At 45.5% G+C, this 22,573-nt stretch overlaps 1 long non-coding RNA gene across 1 annotated transcript in view; it reads right to left on the bottom strand.

Moving 5' to 3' along the window:
* Window positions 1-22,573, bottom strand: part of LOC137371710 (uncharacterized) — a 78,905-nt gene that overhangs the window by 33,246 nt on the left and 23,086 nt on the right. Inside the window, exons 2-3 of the long non-coding RNA XR_010975275.1 lie at window positions 19,843-19,897; window positions 6,588-6,697 (exon numbers count right to left, since the gene is read on the bottom strand). This is a non-coding gene — a long non-coding RNA (uncharacterized lncRNA). The remainder of the gene's footprint in view (window positions 1-6,587; window positions 6,698-19,842; window positions 19,898-22,573) is intronic.

Raw genomic sequence — 22,573 nt, 5'->3', positions numbered from 1 at the left:
CTTAAGTCATGTGCTATCCAGTAAAGATTTGTTTTCAAACAAGATCTCTCAGTTACCCTTGTAAAAAAAATCCATGAGTCTTTTCAGTTTCCCCAAATAAAGCAATGTCCATAATCCTAACATATGAATCCTCACAACAAAATTTAAAAATACAAGTACTTTCATAACACCACCATCCTTGGAGGAATGAAACACCATTTTTAAATGCATTTCATTACAAAGTATGGAAAAACAGAAGATGAAAAAATATTGAAACACATTTACACATTCATTCTCATTCACTCTTTACCTGTAGCTAATATAATTCTGCTTTGTACCATCTTTGCACTCAGATAACTCAAAGCAAAGTTAAATCCTACACAAAGCATCTGCAATTACACTATGTTGCCCCACAATGTGGATAATCTTTAAGTGATAAGGTTGAAATAGGAAACTCCATCGGAATAGTCTGGCATTCTGTTTTTTTAATTTTTCCACAAAGGCTAGGGGCTTATGATCAGTATTTACCAGTGTCTCTCTGTAGTCATGGCAGAAATAGACCACACAACCTTGGTTTTCTTTGTTTTGAAGCAAATCCATCAATGGAGCAGCTAAAGTACTAAAATTTGGTACAAACATGCAGTAGAAACCACACGTCCCCAAAAACCTCATGATTTATTGCTTAGTCTTAGGGATAGGGAACTCCAACAATGCTTGTACTTTTGCTGTCCTTGGCAACACTTGCCCTACTATTTGTCCGAGGCAGGTTACCTTCGCTTTTGCAAATACACTTTTGGCAAGGTTTATCACCAAATCAGCCAACTGTAATTTTCTAAACAGAGCTTCTAGTTGTTCCAAGTGGTCCTTCCAAGTGTCAATGTATACCAATACATCATCAAGGTAAACGACACAGTTCGGAACACTGGCTACCACTTGGTTCATTAGTCTCTGAAAAGTGGCTGGGGCATTTTTTAGCCCAAATGGCATCATTTGGCATTGGAAAAGACTATCTGGTGTGACAAAGGCCAATAGTTGTTTTGCTCTGGGAGTTAAAGGAACTTGCCAGTATCCCTTTAACAAATCTATTTTTGTAAGAAACACAACACTGCCCACTCTGTCAATACAGTCTTCCAAGCGAGAATTGGGTAGGAGTCTGTCTTTGTTACTGCATTAACCTTTCTGTAATCTATGCAGAATCTAGTTGAACTGTCAGGTTTAGGCAATGACACCACCAGGGAACTTCAGCTGCTTTGACTGGATTCAATTAGGTGATTTCCCAGCATGTATTGGATTTCTGCTTTTACCTGGGCCTGTTTCTCTGAACTTAAGCAATAAGGATGCTATTTTATAGAAAAGGATTCCCTACATCCACATCATGTATGGCCAAGGTTACACATCCTGGTTTGTCCATACAGACTCCTTTAAATGCTGAGGGCAGCCTTGTTAGATCTTCTCATTGTTCTTCATCTAAGTATGAAAGCAAAGTGTGTAATCTCCCTAACAATTCAAGTATTAGCTAACCGGATAGTAGGAGGTTCAATTTGAGAATTGTCTAGGCCTCCTTCCGCCTCATCCTCACTATTCCTTTCATCCTTCCTTGTCCCTACTACATGACATACCTGTGCTTGCTTATCCTCCTCCTGGCGATGATATTGTTTCAACATATTGATATGACACAGCCAATTCTTTTTCCGGCAATCTGGGGTGTCAATAAAATACTTTACTTTACCAATTCTTTTGACCCCACTTTACATGGATCACTGAACCTTGCTTTCAATAGTTCACCCTGTAAAGACAGTAAGACGAACACTTCATCCCCTGCTTGAAATGTTCCGGTCTTGGCATGCTTGTCTGCACATTTCCTCATGGTTGTTTGGGAAGCTTTCAGGTATTCCTCAGCCACTTTGCAGGCTCTTGTAAGCCACTCCCGGAACACGGATACATAATCTAACACAGAAGGTTCGTCCCTCTGTTCTAAAAACTTTTCTTTGTTTAGTTGTTGAGGACTTCTTATCTGATGTCCACAAACTAACTAAAAAGGACTAAAACTGGTAGACTCATTAGATGAATCCCTCGTGGCAAACAAAAGAAATTCTAGCCCTTTATCCCAATCGTGTGGATATTAATGACAGTATTCCTTGATCATCGTTTTGAGGGTCTGATGGTACCATTCTAAAGACCCTTGTGTCTGTGGGTGGTATGCTGAGGACTTTAACTGTGGTATACCCAAATTACCCATAATTTCCTTAAAAAGTTTAGACATAAAATTGGAATCTTGATCCAACTGAATCTCAATCGGTAATCCATTTCTAGTGAAGAATTGGGTTAACTTCTCTACCACTACCTTATCAGAAATTGTTCTCAAGGGAATGGCCTCTGGGAACTGAGTAGCCATATCCATAATACTGAGTATATACCTTCGGTAAAGGTGCCACACAGAATACCAACACTACTAAATGGTTTCCCAATAACTCGTATGGGAATTAGAGGTGCCAGTCCTTGGAAAGATCTGGCCAGTAAAAATGTCGTCCTATATGCGATTGGGTCTTCCCAATCCCCAGATGTCCTGCCATAGGAATTTCATGGGCTATCCTTAATATTTCCCGGCGATAATTGGGCAGTATCACTGTATGGTGAACAACTGTCCAGTCTTTGTCCGTCGGCTGTGAGGAGCTCGCCACTTGCTCATCAGAATCCCATTTTTAATATAGTAGCCTTCTGAAACTCGCTTTGCCTCAGCTTCCGTTACAGCCGATTGGGCCATTTTATTTATCTCTGGATCGGCTTGCTGAGCCTTGATCAGAGAAGATTTACTGAACATTTCCTTCGGATTATCCAAATCCCCCAAAAAAGTTACAAATATTCGGCTATTTGTCTGTGGTGCCAATTTAACCTCTGACAATGGAACTTGTTCAGCCATTGTGCGGGTCACTACACATGAAGGAAAAATTCCTGGAACCTTTTCCTGCAGCTGTTCTGTCTCTGACTTCACTTGGTCTTTCCATGACTACTGGAGAAGCGACTACCTTAGCTCTGCCCAAATCATTCCCCAAGAGTAGGTCAACTCTGTCTACAGGCAAACTATGGACAACTCCTCCAGTTACCTTTCCAGACATTAGGTCACACTCCAGGTGCACCCGATACAAAGGTATGGGTATATACTCCCTGCCGATACCATTCACTAAAACCTTGGCATTCAATGTGCTCTCTGGTGGAAAATATATGCCTTTCCCCAGCAAAAGAGTTTGGGTGGCTCCTGTATCCCTAAAATTAACTATAGGTTCACCTGCCTCACTTCCCTATAACTCTCAGGTATCTTATTCACGTCCCCTGCACTCACAGCGGTTTTTGCGCTTGGCCTTACAGCTGCAGTCAGAGCTGCAGCCTAATCTGTCATATCTCTCGGTCAGGGCCCCTTTCTCTGCATTGGTCTTGTGTACCCCAACAAATCCCATGGGCTTACCCCACAATTTCCAGCATTCTGCACAAAGGTATCCCACCTTGTGGCAATGGTAACACTTAGGCATTCGGACCTCATTTCCACCCTCAACATCTTCCTTTCTGGCCTGAGGAGGAGATCGCAGACATTCTCAGTTGTCCCTTCTTGTCCCTAGCTACTTGTCTTCCTTTCACCCTCCCACCTTCTATCCTTCTTGGGTTTATGGGGGTGACAAAGGGTTTGGGCTTGTAAACAAGCCCGTAATCATCAGCAATCTCAGTTGTTTGTCTGGCCATTGAAACCTCTGGTTCTCTATATGGGTTCTTACTAACAGAGGCAGTGAATTTTTAAATTTTTCCAGAATTATTTCCCTAAGGTTCTCATACGTGGCCTCTACCTTTAGTGCCTGCATCCAACAATCAAAATTAATTTTCTTTACCCTCTCAAATTCTATATAAGTCTGCCCAAGCTGTCTCTGGAGGTTCCAAAATTTCTGCTGGTAAGCTTCAGGGACTAACTCATAAGCAGCAAGAATAGCCTTTTTTTAATCATTTCATAATCTGCAGAAGCCTCCTTAGAAAGCTTGGCATAAACTTCATGGGCTCTGCCCATCAACCTGTTTTGCATAAGCATGCCCAGCTTTCCTACAGCCACTTCATCTGTCTGGCTATTTTTTCAAAAGAAATGAAAAATGCCTCTACATCCCTCTCCTCAAACTTCGGGAGGGCTTGCATAAATTTAAGCAGCTCTCCACTGGGTCCTGGGCTGGGATCAGTTCTTTCCTCACCAGAATTTTCACTGGAGTCAAGACCACCCCTTTGTTTTAATTCCAGCTTTTTAAATTTGAATTCCCTTCCTTCTCTTTCTTTTTCTCCTTTTTCTCTTTCCTGCCGCACTGCTTACTCCCTTTGAAATTGTGGTTAAGTTTTTTTTCATTTCTAATTCTCTTTCCTTTTGAAATGCTCTCTCTTCCTTTTCCCGTTCCAGTTCAAGCTGCTTCATCTGCAACAGAATTTTAGCTAATTCAACTGAACTACCATATTGCCTTTTCCTTCTTCCAGTTTCAAATGCTGTGCTGTTACCTCAATTACGTCTGCTTTCTTAGCCCCTGGTTTTAACTCTAATGCCAACATTTCGGCCAATTTCTTGGTTAAGTTTGTCAAAACACTCAGGGATAAATCCTCCTCCCTCAGAAAGGTCGTAGCAATTGACAAAAACATTCCAGTAGTGTAAACTTTACTCTAATGCACAAGTAATCTGGTTTTCTCCTTTCCCTTTTCAATTATTATGACCCCACTTATGAGTGCACGTCATTGGCTTTGAGCTATCTGGCACAGAGCCCCCATTTATATGTTATGACTGACGCAGGAGGGGTGCACTGTCTTTTCTATTTCCACTTCTCCACAGGTCACAACAAATGTTTACCCAGTTACCAATATGGTCAATCATATACTCTACCCCCTACACGTGCATTCGCACACACTCTGGTTAAAGAGAAAAAAAAGAAATTTTCTCTGCAGAGCTCTTATGCAAAAAGCAGACAAAAAAAAATACTTTGGCCAAATACTTGTTAATTCTTGAAGAAAACGAATGAGATATCTTGTGTCCAAAAATGGTGTATAGTCTGGCATCCGAGTACACGTAGACAGATCATTGGAATCTTTTCTGAAGCAGTTCTTTTCAGGGGGTGTCGAGAAATAATCTGTCAAGCTTTCCAGGAGCTCCTCAGGAGAAATACAGCATCGGGGGTTTTTGCTCCCACACTCTCGATGCACAACGTTTCACAGAGACAAGAGGAAGGAAGCAAGCTGAGTGCTTGTCTCTTGGCAGCGTGATCTCCAACTGCTTTCAAACACAGTCCAAACCCAAACCAGAAAGTCAAAACAATATCCCAAAAGCAACCTCCTGTCCATCATAAATAATGATGTCACTTCTCCATAAACATCTCCCCCAAGTCATCAAGGTTTCTGTTGTTTATTGAGCTTAAGGCGTGTAATATCCAATAATGGTTTGTTTTAAAACAGGACCTCTCAGTGACTCTTGTAAAAAAAAATCCAATGAGTCTTTTCAGTTTTCTCAAATAAACCAATGTCCATAATTCTAAAATACGAATCGTCAAAAAATATTAAAAATAGTAGCACTTTCATAACAACATGCACAGTTAAACACAGAGTTCCAGAAGTTGCTGTCAGTGATTCCCCCATTACTCCATGGAATGGTCCCCACAGGTGGAAATTTTCTGAAATCACTTGAATTCATATGAACTTGCACTTTTACGCTATTAATCTCGCTGTAAAAGCCCATGAAAAAGTTGTAAGTTTCTCCATTATAAAAAAAATTCCACAGGTTTTTGAAACAATTAAAAATTATAGTTTGTTTATGATGTTTTAACTTCTACCTTCATCTCATGTGTATGTCCAAATCTTTATTTTGCTATCTATAAAATGGTTAAAAGGTGAAGGATAAGCACTGGTTTTTACTTCCCGTTTTGCAGTCTGTGAGAATTCTTGTGATTGGCTGCTTAGTCTGATGTTGCTGGACACTGGAGATCTTCTTGAGCTGATGTTGGAATCAAAGTAATGTTGGGAAAGATGAAATCCACACCACAGCGATCGCTAGACTTGGTGTGCAACTTCTTCAAGGTCAGCGACGAGCACCATTGCTTCGCTGCTGATTGCAAAATCCAAGACATTTTTATCTGATCCAATAAAGCTTCTAAACAACACATATGAAATACAGACAACACATATTCAAGACCTTGTGGGGTAAATTTCCACTGAAAGATTAATGGTTTACAAGGTAGAAAATAGTTGGCCAGGTGTAAAAGTGAAATTGGGTGGTTTTGTTGTCCATTTGTAATTTCAAACATGGGTTTGATGCAATGAGAAAGCTGTGGTGTTAATGAAGTAAAATACCACACGGTTATTGGGAGGCAAATTCATTTAAACTTTTGTCTTGCTGCATCTTTACACTGCATTTATAACTGGGACATGAACATAACCAAACCATTCTTTAACTCTGCACATGTGCCACAAAGTAACTAACTGCCGAGCCCTTAGTGTGCTACAGACAAAGCTCTACTCTTGTTTTGTCATCCAATATTGAGTTTATTCAGTAGCTTTTCCTGGTTTGATAGAAAGGTCTGATGTTCTGATGAAAAGTCACAGACCTGAAATGTTAACTCCGTTTTCTCTCTCCAGAGATGCTGCCTGGCGTACTGTGTATTTCCAGCATTTTCTGTTTTTGTTTCAGATTTCCAGCTTCCACAGTATTTTGTTTCTGTAAGAAAAGATTTAGTTTAGCCTTTTCAAGTTTAGACTGTCTTCGGCTGAAATCAACAGTCTGGGAAAAATTGCTTCAAAAATGTCTTCGTTTCTTGGACCACAATTCTTTCTTAGGATGAAACAGATGACTCTTCTCTTCATTTTGCAAATGGAGTACAGTCTAAAGCTGGATCTTTAAGCTAGAGATATTACATGTGGCATATATTACATAGAATGTACAGCACAGAAACAGACCACTTGGCCCAATTGGTCCATGCCAGTGCTTATGCTCCATGAGTTTCCTCCCATCCCTCTTAATCTAACCTGATCAGCATAATCTTCTATTCCTGTGCCCTTCATGTGTTTATCCAGCTTGCCCTTAAATGTGTCTATACTATTTGTTTTAATTACTCCTTGTGGCAGCAAGTTCCACATTCTAACCATTCTCTGCATAAAGAAATTTTTCCTGAATTGCCTATTGGATTTATTTGTGTCTATTATATATCTATGGTCTCTAGTTTTGTGTGAACTTGAATGTTATTAAAGTTCTATGGGAGTGAAATTTGACAAATGGATGATAGCGATGCATAACTACATGGTCATTACTGAGAAAATCCAGTGGAATGCTAGTAAATAGGCTGAATTTTTCCCATGGAGGTGAGAAACAGGAGACGGGACTGTTTTTGGGTCCCTAACCCCGCCTCTGGTGGGAACCTGATTAAAGTCAAGTTTTTCACATGGGTGAGCCCTTAATTGGTATGGAGATGGGTTCCCTGTACAAATAGAGTCTGTAGGGGCAGGGATTTAGAGTCCTCACAGCAGCCTGCTGAGCTGCTGGTTAGAACACAGAACATAGAACAAAATACAGCACAGAAGGAGGCCATTCAGCCCATCATGTCCGCGCCGCCTGAACAAGCTATCCACCCAAACTAATCCCACCTTCCAGCACCTGGTCCATAGCCCTGCAGGTTACAGCACCTTAGGTGCATGTCCAGGTACCTTTTAAAAGAATTGAGGTTCTCTGCCTCCACCACAACACCTGGCAGCTAATTCCAGACATCTACCATCCTCTGGGTGAAAAAGTTTCTCCTCATGTCCCCTCTAATCCTTCCACCAATCACCTTAAATCTGTGTCCCCTGGTAACTGACCTCCCCGCCAGGGTAAACAGGTCCTTTCTGTCTACTCTATCTAGGCCCTTCAAAATGTTGTACACCTCAATCAAGTCATCCCTCAGCCTCCTCAATTCCAGGGAAGAAAACCCCAACCTATCCAAACTTTCCTCCTAGCTGCAACCCTCAAGCCCTGGTAACATTCTTATAAATCTCCTTTGCACTCTCTCCAGAGCAATTATGTACTTCCTATAATGTGGTGACCAGAACTGGTAAGGCTGCGGCCTTACCAGTGCTCTATACAGCTCCAGCATCACATCCCTGCTTTTGTACTCTATACCTCAGCCAATAAAGGAAAACAATCCATATGCCTTCTTCACCACTATATCTACCTGTCTGGCCACCTTTAGGGACCTCTGGACATGCACTCCAAAATCTCTCACTTCTTCTACACATCTCAATATCCTCCCATTTATTGTATATTCCTTCACTTTATTTGCCCTCCCCAAATGCATCACCTCCCACTTCTCGGGATTGAATTCCATTTGTCACTTTTCCGCCCACTCAACCAAACCATTGATATAATTCTGGAGTCCACGACTCTCCTCTTCACTATTCAATACACGGCCAATTTTTGTGCCATGTGCAAATTTCCCAATCATGCCTCCCACGTTTAAGTCCAAATCATTAATATATACCACAAACAGCAAGAGACCCAACACTGAGCCCTGTGGAACACCACTGGAAACCTCTTTCCATTCACAAAATCATCCGTCGACTACTACCCTTTGTTTACTGTCACTAAGCCAATTCTGGATCCAACCTGCCATCTCCCCTGTATCCCATGGGCTTTCATTTTACTGACCAGTCTGCCATGTGGGACCTTGTCAAATGCCTTATTAAAATCCATGTAAACCACATCCACTGCACTACCCTCATCATTCCTCCTTGTTACTTCCTCAAAAAACTCAATCAAGTTCATAAGATATGACCTTCTCTTGACAAATCCATGCTGACTATCCCTGATTAATCCGTGCCTTTCTAAGTGACAGTTTATCCTGTCCCTCAGAATAGATTCTAACAATTTACCCACCACCAAGTTCAGATTGACTGGCCTATAATTATCTGGCTTATCCCTCACACTCTTTTTAAACAATGGTAAAACTTTCGCAGACCGCCAATCATCTGGTATCTCGCCTGTATCTAGTAAGGATTTGAAGAGGATCCTCAGCGCATCCACTATTTCCTCCCTGGCTTCCTTTAACAGCCTGGGATGCAAAACAACTGGCTGGCCCTTGCGATTTGTCCACTTTCAGGGATGTCAGACCCTCAAGCACTTCCTCTCTCATTATGCTTAGCTAATATTTCACACTCCTCCTCTTTAACTACAATGTCTGCATCAACCCTCTCCTCTGTGAAGACAGAGACAAAAAACTCATTAAGAACCCTGCCCACATCTCACATCTTCTGCATCCATGCATAAGTTCCCCTGTACAACTCTGATAGGCCCTACCCTTTCCTTAGTTATCCTCTTACTCTTAATGTACTGATAAAACATCTTTGAGTTTTCCTTGATTTTACCTGCCAATAATTTTTCATGTCCTCTCTTTGCTTTTCTAATTTCCTTTTTTACTTCACCCCTGCACTTTCTGTACCCCTCTAGACTTTCTAATGTATTAAGATATTTGTGATCATCATAAGCTTTCTTTTTTGCTTTAACTTACCCTGTAAGCATTTAGATAACCAGGGAGCTCTAGATTTGGCAGTACCATTCTTTATCTTTGAGGGATATTCCTACACTGTGCCTGTAGTATCTTGCTCTTGAATGCCTCCCACTGGTTTTCCACTGATTTTCCTTCAAGTAGCTGTATCCAGTCCACCTTCACCAGGTCACCTCTCAGTTTCGTAAAATTAGGCTTCCCCCAATTTAGAACCTTTGCTCCTGTTTTATCTTTGTCCCTTTCCATGATTATGCTAAAACTAACTGTATTATGATCACTATCTCCAAAATGGTCACCAACTGTTACTTCATCCACTTGCCCAGCTTCATTACTGAAAACTAAATCTAGAGCTGCACCCCCTCTCATTGGGCTTGTTACATACTGGCTAAAAAAGTTCTCTTGAATGCAGTTCAAGAATTTTGTCCCCTCTTTGCCCGTCATACTGTTTGTATCCCAGTCGATATTGGGGTAGTTGAAATCCCCAACCATCACTGCCCTAAAGTTATTGCACTCAGAAATTTGCCGACATATTTGTTCCTCTATCTCCTTCTCACTATTGGGGGGTCTATAGTACACTGTCAGTAATGTGGCTGCCCCCTTTTTATTTCTGAGCTCTACCCAAATGGCCTCATTTGATGATTCATTTAGCATATCATTCCTCCTCAAAGCTGTTATTGATTCCTTGACTAATAATGCTACACCATCCCCCCTTTTTTATCTCCCTCTCTATCACACCTGAATGTTCTAAATTCAAGGATGTTGAGCTGCTATCCTTGCCCCTCCTTAAGCCAAGTTTCTGTTATAGCAACGATATTGTGTTGCCATGTGTCTATCTGTGATTGCAACTCATCTGCTTTATTCACTATACTCCTTGCATTTAAATAAATACCCTTAACATGGCCAAATTGCTGTGTTGCACACTTTTTAACCTTTTCTTCTTCTCTCTTTTAGTCACTCGCCAATTTTGCTAATTTTCTGCATCCTGTTCCCTGCCCTGAAATTGATCTATCTAAGACAATGCTCAGGCTCTCATCCGCCTGCCAATCTAGTTTAAACCATCCCCAACAGCAGTAGCAAACCCTCCTGCAAGGATATTTGTCGCAGTCCTATTCAGGTGCAGACCATCTGGCTTATACAGGTCCCACCTACTCCAGAACTGGTCTCAATGCCCCAGGAATCTGAAGCCCTCCCTCCTGCACCTCTCTCCATGCATTCAATTGGTGCATTTTCTTATTACTAAATTCACAGGCACGTGGCCTTGGGAGTAATCTGGAGATTATTACCTTATTACCCTTGTTGTCCTGCTTGCTAACCTCGTTCCCAACTCCCTAAACTCAGCCTGCAGGACCCTATCACTCTTTCTTGCTATATCGCTGGTACAAATGTGGACCACGACCTCCAGCTGTGCACCCTCACCCACCAGAATGCTCAGTAGCCGCTCGGAGATATCCACGACCCTTGCACCAGGGAGGCAAGGTACCATCCTGGAATCACGTCTGCGACCACAAAAACGCCTATCTGTTCCTCTAACCATAGAATCCCCTACCACTATTGCTCTCTTGCCCTTTTTCCTCCCTCCCAGCACAGCTGAATCACCCATGATGTTCTGGTCATGACCCTCACTACAGTCCACAGAGGAACTCTCCTTCCCATCGGTACTCAGAACTGAATACCGGTTAGAAAGTGGGATGCCCTCCGGGGACTCCTGCACTACCTGCCCTGACCTTTTTGTCTGTCTGGCAGCTATACAGTCCCTCTCTGGCTGTGCTCATTTAGGCTATCTCCTGAAATGTGCTATCCACGTCATCCTCCACCTCGCGGATGCAACACAGTGACTCCAGCCACTGCTTGAGCTCCAAAACCCGAAGCTCAAGCTTCTGCAGCGAGAAACACTTTCTGCAGATATGTTCGTCAAGGTTACATGGTACATCCAGGACTACCCACATACCACAAAAGGCACATTCCACTTGGCTGAGCTGCCCTGCCATTACTTAGCTTTACAGTGAAATTTCGCTAGTGTAATAACATCCCAACTATTTGCAATCAGCTTTATCCCCTGTACCATTGAGGCTGAAAAGGCAGAAAAGAAAGAGACCAGAGAGCATCTACCCCAACCCCCACCTCTGTGCAAACAGCACTATTCCAGCTAGTAATCATTAATAAATTACAGGTAGCAATCCTAGGGCTTTTTTTACTCTGCTCTACCTAAGCTATTCACAGGCAACAACAGCTGCCACCCACTGACCTATCAGCCCACATACTTTCAGTGATGTCACTGTTAATTTTTTCCCCACTTATCAAAAACAGAGCGCCCGCCGACTCAGCCAGATTGCCAGCTGCTACCCCAGACTTCAGGTAAGTGAAGGACCTCAAGCCCCGCTCTTTATTTAACAGGTCCACTCCAGCTCTCGCTCATTCTCGGTCTGCCGCTACCCCGGACTTCAGGTAAGTGAAGGGCCTCAAGCCCCGCTCTTTATGTAACAGGTCCACTCCAGTTCTGGCTCATTCTCAGTCTGCCGCTACAACGGACTTCAGGTAAGTGAAGGGCCTCGAGCCCTGCTCTTTATTTAACAGGGGGCGGCACAGTGGCGCAGTGGTTAGCACCGCAGCCTCACAGCTCCAGCGACCCGGGTTCAATTCTGGGTACTGCCTGTGTGGAGTTTGCAAGTTCTCCCTGTGTCTGCGTGGGTTTTCTCCGGGTGCTCCGGTTTCCTCCCACAGCCAAAAGACTTGCAGGTTGGTAGGTAAATTGGCCATTATAAATTGCCCCTAGTATAGGTAGGTGGTAGGGAAATATAGGTACAGGTGGAGATGTTGTAGGAATATGGGATTAGTGTAGGATTAGTATAAATGGGTGGTTGATGGTCGGCACAGACTTGGTGGGCCGAAGGGCCTGTTTCAGTGCTGTATCTCTAAAACTAAAACTAAAACTAAAGGTCCACTCCAGTTCCGGCTCATTCCAGGTCCGCCGCTGCCCCGAACTTCAGGTTGTCTTAAGATAGAAATCTGCTGATTTTGCCAAAGCTTTCCACAGCACCAGAGGGAAGTGAAATGTCACAGGAGAGCTGGAGGCCTGGCACATGGGCCAAAGGCTGCCTCTTGTTTCATTGATGTCCACCTCAATGCAATCTTGGAGGTTGTGAGGGTGAGGAAGATGGTCCTTTTCCTGGAGGGTGACAGGAGGAGGCCAAAAGCCAAAACTAAAGAAGCCTGGTTGCAGATGGTTGCCATTGTCAGTGGCCAAAGTGTAATTCGAAGAAACTGGATTCAGTGACATAAAATGTTCAATGAACTCATACATTCTGGCAAGGTGAGTGCAATCCCCAACACTCCAGAAAGGTGTCAGGGCTTGCACCCTCCAGCAGGCATACCACCTGAGGAGCCTCTGGGCTCCTGAACATGGGAGGGGTGCGTGCCCAGAGCACTCACTGATCTCTCAGAATGGCTCACAACCATAATGCTGCTGAGGACCTGTCACTACTGAGACATACAACTTCTAATTGATTGAGGTAGATGACATTGGCTATAGAGGACACCAGTGTCATAGCTCGCTCTCTTTTGTCCTTGCTGGAGTAACAAGCACACAATGTCCGGGAGAGCGCCCAGAAAGGAGGAGGAGTGACGTTCTTCTATCGCATCACCACAAAGGAGCAGGCATAGATGGACATAGCCAGGATAGTGCAAGCAGAGGAAGCCAGCCCTGACAAGTCGGGAGTTCATGGTGGACCTGGTGATTACAGAGGGCAATATGGTCATTAAGGGAGTGCAGTGTACTCCATCCTTTCTGATAGCATGTCGCACACTGAGTAAGATTGTGTAGCCTCAGCACTGCAGTGGCTTCTACTCTCCTAAACTAGCTCTCATCATCTCTTCTTGTGTCTCTCACAGATGCAGATGTCCAAATCATGGCCATATCTTCATCCCTCCACGGGCTCAGAGGAGCAAGAAGGAGATGAAGAAGCACCGTCACACCTTCTGAGCACATCATCCACCAGTGATGATCATGGCACTAGTTAGCAGGAGGAGGTGCCAGAGGCAGAGGGAGCTGTGGTCAGATTCCCTTCGAGGAGGGTGGAAAGACACAACCTTTCTCAACTGGGCACAGGTGCAAGCCTTCAAGAGTCACTGGAAAGGAGGCTCTACTTGAACTGCAGCAGATGTGCTTCTGCATGTCAGAGTTCCCTGAGGAAGTCCAGGGTCTTGGGCAGAGGATGGACGAGTCCATCCAGCTCATTGTGCCACCATGGCTCGGGACTATGAGCACATAAGCTCCTCCAGAAAGAGTGTGGCCAACCTCTTGAAGAGTCATATGCGGCATCATTCGGAGTGCATGCGTGAACTGTGCACTGATGTCCACAGGATGCATGAGACTCTGTGTAGCGTGGACCAGTCATGGTGGTGGTGGTGCAGAGATCTTTAGAGGGGATGCCAGCTGGTGTCCTCCTCCAGGCATCCAGAGTGCCTGGAAAGGGCTCAGGATGTCATGGAGGAGGATGAGGGTGCCATCCCTTAAAGCGCACCCTCATCTTCCTCGGCCTCTTTGGCCCTGCTGACTGAGAGACCATCTGTGCAGCAGGGCTAAGTGATGGTGGCTGCCCTCCAATGATGCAGTTGCAGCAGTCTCTGGAGATGGCCCCATGAGCACCTCCACGACGAAGACGACAGCCACATGTATCTCAGCCACAGGCCAAGATGAGTGAGCAAGCTGCATCCACCTCCTCCGAGGTCACAAGGGGAGCACAGCCTAGAAATGGCCGAACGTGGAGTCCATTCATGCAGAGCACTAAGTGAGTCACCTGGGTGTGTTCTTACTGTCTCTGTCTACTGCTTTTCTCTTTTTGCACTGTATAAATGGTGACACTTTAAGCCACATGTCTGGGACTTCTTTTATTGCTGCTTTGCCAGGGAAAGTGGTATGAGGTGGTGAAAGAGATCTATTTTTATTTGTTTAATGGGATTTGGGGGTTGCTGGCGAGGCCAGCATTTGTTGCCCATCCCTAATTGCCCTTGAGAAGGTGGTGGTGAGCAGCCTTCTTGAACTGTTGCAGTCCATCTGGTGTAGGTACACCAACAGTGCTGTTAGGGAGGGAGTTACAGGATTTTGATCCAGTGACAGTGAAGGAACAACGATATATTTCCAAGTCCAGATGGTGTGTGGCTTGGAGAGGAACTGGCAGATGGTGGTGCTCTCACACATCTGCTGCCCTGGTCCTTCTAAGTGAAAGAGGTCACAGGTTTGGAAGGTGTTTTCGAAGGAGGCATGATGAGTTGCTGCAGTGCATTTTGTATATGGTATACACTGCTGCCACTGTGCACTGGTGCTGGAGGGAGTGAATGTTTGAGGTTGTGGATGGGGTGCCGATCAAGCGGGCTGCTTTGTCCTGGATGGTGTAGAGCTTCCTGACTGTTGTTGGAGCCACACCCATCCAGACTTGTGCCTTGTAGATGGTGGACAGGCATTGGGAAAACAGAAGGTGGGTTACTCACCACAAAATTCCCTGCCCCTGACTTGTTCTGGTAGCCATAGTATTTATGTGGCTACTCCAGTTCAGTTTCTGGTCAATGGTAACCCCCAGGTTGTTGATAGTGGGGGATTCAGTGATGGTAATGCCATTGAATATCAAGAGGAGATGGTTAGATTCTCTCTTGCTGGAGATTGTCATTGCCTGGCACTTGTGTGATGCAAATGTAACTTGCCACTTATCAGCCCAAGCCTGAATGTTGTCCAGGTTTTGCTGCATATGGACACGGACTGCTTCAGTATCCAAGGAGTTGCGAATGGTACTGAACACCATTGTGCAATCATCAGCAAACATCCCCACTTCTGCCGTATGATGGAGGGAAGTTTATTGATGAAGCAGTTGAAGATGATTGGGCCTAGGACACTACCCTGAGGAATTCCTGCAGCAGTGTCCTGGGGCTGAGATGACTGACTTCCAACAACCACAACCATCTTCCTCTGTGTTAGGTATGACTGCAACCAGTGAAGAGTTTTCCCCCGATTTCCATTGACTTCAATTTGACTAGGGCTCCTTGATACTACACTCGGTCAAATGCTGCCTTGATATCAAGGGTAATCACTCTCACTACTGAGTTCAGCTCTTTTGTCCATGTTTGGACCAAGGCTGTCCTGAGGTCAGAAGCCGAGTGGCCCTGGCGGAACCCAAACTGAGCATCAGTGAGCAGGTTTTTGCTGTTTAAGTGGCGCTTGATAACACTGCCAACGACACCTTCCGTCACTTTGCTGATGAACGAGAGTAGACTGATAGGCCGGTAATTGGCCGTATTGAATTTTTCCTGCTTTTTTGCGGATGGGGCATACTGTGGCAATTTTCCACATTGTAGGGTAGATGCCAGTGTTGTAGTTGTACTAGAACAGCTTGGCTAAGATAACAGGATCCTCCACAGTGAAGGCAAATCCTCTGGACAGGTGTGCTTTCTCCATTGGCAATAAGTGAATAAATGTTCCAGGCTGCAGCTTCCATGCATTTGTTACATAGGTATCTCAGACTCCCTTCCATGCCATGCCCCTCAACCTGGGTCAGAGGGGCTCAGATGAAAAGCTTCTGAATCAGAAGATCCCTGACATTCATGGCATCCTGACGAGACCTTTGTGCCCCGAGCCGTGTCCAGTCACCTCTTTGTGCAGTTGGGACAGCTCTCTGTTCAGCATCATCTCCCTCTGCCTCCACTTCCTCCTCCTCTCTCACCTCCTGCTCCTGGCTGTTCACCCAGGAGCTGTTTCCTTCCAGGGACCCAACGTCCTTAAGGTCCACACCTCTCCAGAGGGCCATGTTATCGAGAGCACAGCAGACCACCACAATAACAGAGACCTTTGCAGGAGGGTATTGGAGGACACCATCCGACCGGTCCAGGCACCAGAAGCCCAAGGGCCAGCTCAATCATTGTCCTACTGAGCAGGTGGCATTGGTTGTAACATGTCTGTGCCTCTGTCTGGGGCTCCTACAGAAGAATCAGTAGCCATCTCTTCAAGGGATATCCATGTTCCCTAGGATCCATCCATGGACTTTGGGGGTTGGAGTGAAGATCTGAGGCAGCATGGACTGCAGGAGGATAAAGGAGTCATGGAAGCTGCCAAGAAAGTGAGCGCACATGTGCAGGAAGCTTCTGTTGTGGTTTCAGACTAGTTAGAATCTGATTAGGCAGTCGGTAGGTGTGTTGATGGCCACATGGGTGCAATCCATGATGCCCTGTACCTGGGGGAATCCAGCAATGGTGGCAAAACCCAATGCCCTCTGTACCTGCAAGGCCATGTCTGTCGTGAAATGAATGTACTGGCAAAGAGGGCAGCAGTGACCTGGGAGATGCAGTGGTGTGCAGCTGTGCGCGAGATGCCACTAAGGTCTGCAGCTGATCGTTGGAGCCAGCAGTGAAGCAGCTCAAGGCCACAGTGACTTTGACGGCTACTGGCAGTGTATGGCGACCAGTGTTGTGAGGTCTTCGGTCTTCGGCGACAAGGGCACAGATATCTGTCACCATCTGCCTGGAGAGTCTCAGTGTCCTGCAGCACTGGTCTCACAGGTAGCTCTGCCTTTGGCGGTAGATTCTGTGTTGAGGGTATGGCTTCCACTGCCTTCCTGCTCTTCTTTCCTCTTCCGTGCCCTCCGGCTGCTCGGCATTCCGCACTTCCTGCGGAGGGTGTTGCCCCTCATCGCTACTGGTTCAAAATTTGACAGTCATGTCTCCATTACCTGCTGAAACCTTCCTTTTGGACAGGTATCTGCCCTTTTGTGATTAGCAGTCTTGTCCCCTGCTCTTCTACCCCCGCGATGCCAAGGGGGTGATGATTCTGTTCAGTGCTCGAGGGCTGACTGCCCACTCTCCCCGCCACCTGTGCAGCGCCAAGGCACCTCCTTTCTAAAGGCCAAGTCCCCCTCTGCCCCGCTAACTCTCCTATGGATCCATGGTAATTCACTGGGGCATCATGACTGGCTCCCCACTCTGTAACTGCCTCCCTTCAGCTGGTCAACAACAGGCAGCATGTGCAACCCGTGTGCCTCCATGAAAATCCCAACCTCCCCCTTTAACAAGCTCATAATGAGCTCTTAAATAACTAAATCAGGAGGCAGACAGGATCGCTGTCCGGCCCTCGCCCTGCCCTGGTGAACATTGCTGGTGCCAGGAATGTGATCTCAAAGCCAACATGCCAGCCAGCACCAGTATTTTTGGGCCCCACCTGCCTATGTTCCCACACCCACCCCACCCCACCACCCTCTCCCCCCCATTCAGGGGACGCACAGCTCTGACGTTACCATGTTAAGAAAGGATGGAGCGAGACCATGGAGGGATTTTAACATGAGGATGATAATTTTTAATTTAAAGTGTTGGTGAACCAGGAGTTAACATAGGCCAGTGAGCACAGGTGTGATGGGTGAACAGGATCTGCTGCGAGTTAGGATACATTAGGATAAGTTTATTGAGAGTGTAATTTGGAAGGCCAGCTAGGAGAGCATTGGAATAGTCAAGGCTGGAAAAGCATGGATGAGGGTTTCAGCAGCAGATTGGCTGAGGCACTGGCTGCGATATGCACTGTTCTGCAAGTAGGTGGACTTTGTAATGAAGACAATATGGAGATAGAAGCTCAGCTCAGTGTTGATTGGGAGGCCAAGATTGCAAACGGTCTGCTTTAGCCTGAGACAGTGCCCAGGGAGGGGATAGAATCAGTTGTGATAGTACTGAGTTTGTGGTGGGGGCCAAAGATAATGAATTTGCAGTTCATCCAATACTGGATGTTGGACAAGCAGTCTGACAACGGAGTCAGTAGAGGATCGAGAGAAGTGGCAGTGAGGTAGAACTGGCTGTCATTAATGTACATGAAATAATGGTTGGGGAGCAGGAAGAGAAGCCATTGCAGGAGATTCTCTGGCTATGACTGGATAGGTAACAGTGGAACAAAATAAGTGCATTACCACTCGGCTGGACAACAGAGAAGAGGCATTGGAGAAGGATGGTCAACCGTGTTAAAACTACTGATATGAAGATAAGGTGGGAGAGTGCATCAAGGCCACAGGATTTAATTTTTGACTTTGATGGTTAGAGCTGAAATCTGATTGGAGAGGTTCAAACATAGAGTTGCGGGACAGATGGCAGACAGTTATGGGGCCAACAGATAGGAGCATTACCTTCTATTCCACAGCTGCAGATAACACAGGATGTCTTTTGGAATTCAGGCAATAACTGTTGGGAACTGCAAGCAACACAAACTGCACAGTGTCTCCTTTTCACTCCTACAACTGCTTTTCCGATTGGGTAATGTGTATCTATGAATGTTGCTCATCCTTCTTCCATTGTTCGTTCTCTCCCTCATTCAAAAAAGTGATCACAAGATAACCATTGATGAACAAGGCCTTTTGGCTCGACTTGATTCAAGTGTGATATCTCTTCATGTGAAGAATTATTTTTTGATATCATTCCTACACATGAACCTGTTATTTTCTCCTATATTCACTGTCCTCTTTGTGACTTTTCTCTGCACTGGCCACAATGCATCAGTTGCTCCCTTGTACTTCAGTGACCAAGGGACTGGATTTTAACTTTGCGAAGTGCTGGCAGTGGGGCAGCCTCATTGCGCATGGGGAACCTGAAAGTGTCAGAAGTTTGCTTTTTAACTCAGACACTGCATTAGCATCTGACTTCCAGGTTTCCCAACCAATTAGAGTGCATGGGTATGATGACAACCCAGATGAGTTGATTTCAGTTAAAGTATTTAAAGGGCCCTGCTAGGCTGAAAGTTGAAGGATTGTCCAGGTGTTTCAATAGAGCAAAGAAACTACAGTAAAGGACTCAAAACATTGCAAGGCAGCACCTCGCTTCACTGATGCCTCTCCAGAGTTGATGCTGCAGTTTATAAAGGCCCACATGGAGATCTCGCCCCTGCCAAAGGAAGGAAGAAGCCTGACTCAGAGAACAAGAAAGTGTGGCTGGAGATTGCAAAGGAGGTTAGTATTAGGATTGTGGTGCCAAGCTCCTGGCTACAGTGTCAGAAGAGGTTCAATGACCTAATCAGGCCATGAAAAGTGAGTGTAAAGGCACATTCAAGGACCACCTGATATGTGACCCCCTCACTCTATCTTCCCAAGCCTACACCTGCACATCACTCCTCATACCAACTTACCTTGCAGGTGCACCCATCCCTCTGTCTATTCAATTCCTCACATCCCCATCTGACCATCCACTGCTGGTAACTTACCTTTATCTTAATTCAATGTCAGACCTATCCCTCACAGTGACCCTCATCCATCCATCCACTCAACTCATTCCATTACTTTCACTCATAGGTCTCTTGACAGACCTGGCAATGTGTGCTTACCAGGTCCACTTGGCAGGAGATTTTCTTCCAAGAGGCTGCAAATATTAGTGAACACCTGAATTAGAAAAATTTAAAAATTTCAGTTAAAACAGCTCCTAATTGCATTTAAAATACATTTAAATTGTCAACCGACCTCTCCCAAGGGAGTTTCTTGCACAGAGCTACAGGTGCCACAGTTAAAAATGGAAGTCAGTGGGTTGTAGCCAGATTTCTGATGTGCTGTCAATTTCAGCCTTTTAAACCACCCACCCGCTCCAAAACCCACTCGCTTTTTGCAGTTAAATTTTCCCCCAAGCTGTGGTCTGAGCAGCAGACCGTTCAAAACTTCCTCTGACTTAAAGGCTGAGACTTTCGTTATGAAATCTGACCATTTCTGTGTGATGCTCTGGCAAATGTACTGAGGCAGGGCACGTCAGCTAAAACTCCAGACCAGAACTGCCTGCCTCATTTTCTGCGAGGCCCTGCTCATTCTGCTGGCAGTGCAACATTGGAATCAAATGAACATGCTGGCTAAATATAAGCATGCAGGGATATGATTCTGGAACACTTGACTGGGAGTCTAGGTTGAAACTGCAGTTTCTGAATAATCTTAGCTACTTTCTAACATTGCCATATATGCAAGCAGCAGCTGTTGTCACTACAGAAGTGACAACAGCTCTTATACTCACTCTCTTAATGCCCAGATAGTAGCTACATTGATCTCCTGAACTGCCACAGTCACCATGGCATTCCTCACTTCATGTCCTGCCTCATAAGAACATAAGAAATATAAGTAGGAATAGATCATTCAGCCCTTTGAACCTGCTTCATCATTCAGTAAGATCATGGTTGATCTACTACCTCAACTTCCTGCATTATCTCCAAGTTCCTTGATTTCTTTAGTATCCAAAAAACTCTTGACCTCCGTCTTGAATATACTCAACAACTGAGCATCCATTGCTCCCTAGGGTAGAGAATTCCAAAGATTCACAACATTTTGAGTGAAGAAATCTCACCTCCTCTTGATCTTAACTGGCCAACCCCTTACTCTGAGACAGTGACCCCGAGTTCAAGTCTCTCCAGCCAGGGTAATTATCAGTCATGAATGGTGGTGTATAATTAAACAATGAATGGGAGGAGGAGGCTCCATGAACATACCCATCCTCCATGATGGCAAAGCCCATGATGTAAGTGAAAAGACAAGGCTGAAGCATTTGCAACCATCTTCAGCCAGAAGTGCAGAGTGGATAATCCATCTCCAACTGCCTCCTAAGATCCCCAGCATTACAAATGCCAGTCTTCAGCTAATTTGATTCACACCATGCAATATTAAGAAATGGCTGGGAGCACTGGATACAGCAAAGATTATGGGCCCTAACAACATCCTTGTTGCAGTGCTGAAGACTTGTGCTCCAGAACTAGACGCGCACCTAGCCAAACTGTTCCAGTATAGCTACAACACTGAAATCAATATGGAAAATTGTCCAGTTATGTCCTGTCCACAAAAACTGGGGCTAATCCAATACAGCCAATTACCTCCCCATTAGTCCTACTTACTTTCCCACTTAGCTTTGTGTCATCAACAAATTTGGGTACATTACACTTGATCCCCTCATCTTACATCTTTGATGTAGATTGTAAAAAGGCTGAGGCCCAAGTATTGATCCTTGTACTACACTAGCAGCCTACCTATCCCATGAGCCCTAATTTTGTGTAATAATTTATGTGATGCCTTATCGAATGCCTTCTAAATATCCAAATACACTGCATACCACTGCATGAGGTTCCCCTCATCTACCCTGCCAGTTACAATATTAAAAAGCTAACAGATTTGTCAAACACGATTTCCCCTTTTATAAATCCGTGTAGATCCTTCCCATCATATTATGATTTTCTAAGTGGCCTGCTACCATGGCCGGAAATTTACACGCCCCAAATAAGCAGGCTGCTGGCAGGGGAGGAGGGATGGGGAACATTGAATGGGGTGGGGGGGCGGCTATTCAAAACTCCCTCCCGCCCCCGCTGCAATTTTACGCGGGCCGGCAGCGGCGAGAAACGGCCTGCACACCCCAGGCCAATCAAGGCCCTTAAATGGCCAATTAACTGCCACTTAAGGGCCTCTGCCCACCGCAGTGGGTATTTTACCCTTGGCTGGTGGGCGGCTGAGACCTCAAAAAGCCCCGCCTGGTCAAAACAGGCGGCCTTCTTGCGGACTGATGGTGGGCCCTCCTGATCGAGCACCTTGTGCAACATGGAGTGCCGCCCCCGAAGTGCCGCAACTGCCCTCAACGCATAGCACTCCTCCCAACCCACCCCCCCCCACACCCCCCCGCAACTGACCCCCCTTGTCCCACGGGGGCCCGATCGATTGTTCCGGCGAGGCCCCAAAAACTTACCTCCTGTTCCGGGTCGCCTTTCCTCTTCCTCCGATGGCTGGGATTAAGAGCTGTGCTGATTGGCCGGCAGCACCATCAGGAGGGGCTTCCTGCCTCAAGGAGGTGGAAGTCCCGCCCAAGACCAATTAAAGGCCTGGAGAGCAAAAATTCACGGTCTGGTTCCCCAGGCCAGGCGGAGGTGGGCTCGCCACTGACCTTTTGGCCAGTGGGCAGGGTCTCCCGCACAATGAAAAATTCCAGCCCATTTCCCTAATAATATATTCTAGCCTTTTTCCTATTACTGGTATCAGGCTAACTGGCCTATAGTTTCCCATTTTCTCTCTCCCTCCTTTCTTGAATGCCAAGTTACATTGCAC

This window comes from Heterodontus francisci, chromosome 7 (assembly GCF_036365525.1).
Source record: "Heterodontus francisci isolate sHetFra1 chromosome 7, sHetFra1.hap1, whole genome shotgun sequence".
NCBI classification, from domain to species: Eukaryota; Metazoa; Chordata; class Chondrichthyes; order Heterodontiformes; family Heterodontidae; genus Heterodontus; species Heterodontus francisci.
This window is presented reverse-complemented; position numbering and strand designations above follow the sequence as displayed.